The sequence below is a fragment of the Calidris pugnax genome, unplaced genomic scaffold (assembly GCF_001431845.1).
Source record: "Calidris pugnax isolate Ruff unplaced genomic scaffold, ASM143184v1 scaffold277, whole genome shotgun sequence".
Taxonomy (NCBI): domain Eukaryota; kingdom Metazoa; phylum Chordata; class Aves; order Charadriiformes; family Scolopacidae; genus Calidris; species Calidris pugnax.
Genome location: NW_015091023.1, coordinates 1,064,303 through 1,066,096, shown reverse-complemented (window position 1 = coordinate 1,066,096; position 1,794 = coordinate 1,064,303).

Below are 1,794 nucleotides of genomic sequence, written 5' to 3'. Positions count from 1 at the left end.
CCATGAATGAATTTGTGAAAATGAGGCTGGTGAACCAATTTGGTCTTAGAAATGGCTTTTTCAGTGTGGTTAGAAAAATATTTTAAATCTGTGATAAATTTTAGTTGTAGCAATTGACTGCTAAGTGTTCAAAAGCAATTTTTCATTTACCAAAGTACCTGGGGACCCCAAGCGCTAAACGTCAGACCTTCAGAGGAATTTGGACAGCTAAAAGTGCTGTCGTTTGAGGATCTTCAGAACTGCCCAGACACTTCTCTCCAAAGGAAATCAAGGAGACCTGGGCACCAGGGCACTTCAGAAAACCATTGACAAGGTGCCTATCAGCCTCCTGGGGAGCTGTGCTCTTTTCAGGAGTATTGACCCCAGCTTCAGCTGGAGGTGCCCCTGGGGAGATGCTGAGTGGAGCAGGATGAGTCTGCGCTCACTTCTGGAGGAGCTATGGCCCTCTTGCAAACCACGGGCTTGTGCAGGGCCGCTTCACTGCAGCAGGCTCGCTTGGCTTACTGACACTCATCTTCTAGCTCCAGCATGGTATGTGTGAGCAGTGTTGGCCACGCACTCTGGCTGGCGATGCTCCTGTTTGCCATCAGCCTTCCCTCCTGGATCAGGGCCGCTACCGATTGCTGAGGGGTGGCCAGGAGCAGCTCCCTCTGGTGAACCTCTTTTGTGCTTTTATCTCCCTCTTCTTGGCAGTAAGCTGCCACTGGCTCCCAGCCACGGCCCTCTCACCCTCCCCAGTGCCCAGCTTGCATGCTCAGCCAGTGCCTACATCTCTTCCAGCAGCTGGCCCTACTTTTCCTCCACAGCTGGCTGCTGCCCCCTACTGTGGTAATTATTATTTATTATGGATATTCAGTGTACATTATGTGTCCAGAGTCCAGTACTGTCTGCATCACTACCAGGGTCCCACTGTGTGGGCAGAAGCACACAGCAATACACAGTTGTTCCACGTCGATGCTCACCCGACTCCCAGGCAGGGAGAGACTGAAGGGGAAGGAGTGAAGGTGGCTGTTGGCACCTATTAGCACTATCTGATGTGACACCTACGCTCTGTCCCGTGTTACATGACTCCAGCAACAGCACAGCTGAGTGCAGAACCGTTTTTTCTCCACCTTGCTATCAATAGCATGTCTCCCGCTATTCCTGCTATCTAGCAGGAAACACCTGAGGTGTTTTCCAGAAGCCATGGTCGTTGCTCAGTCACAGTTTAACTCCCTGTTGCTGTGAATTCAGATATTGCTTGGTTTTTGGTTGCTGTCAAGAAGTAATGCCCTTAGACCACAGCATGGCTATGTGGGACATCATTTTCTTTCCCGATTCTCTCCCTCACCCTCTTCTTTGGGGTATTCTGTTCACACTGGTTACTTTGTGCATGTGTCCTTCTCCTTGCACTTCACCCTTTCTCCTCACTCTGCCTCCCTGAAGACACCACCCTCAGTTCAAAACAGGGGCTTTAACTCCCACAACTTAGTGCACAGGCAAAAACACCTGGGGGAAGAAGTTGCTTCTGTCCATTTGGAAAAACACAGAATCTTAAACATATTTCACACATATATGTACATGCATAAGAGGCAGGTTCTCAGTTTTGATGGTTGGGGTTTGGTTCAAGAAGATGGAGCAATACCGCTCCATGGCAGCTGAGGATCTGTCCCAGTATGTAAATGTAAATATCTATTTTTACAAGCCCTCCTCCAGTTTTCTTAAAAAAAAAAAAAAAAAAAAGTTTTTTTTTTAAAACAAAAAAAAAAAAAACCAAAAAACAAAAAAAAAAAAAAAAAAAAAAAAAAAACACCC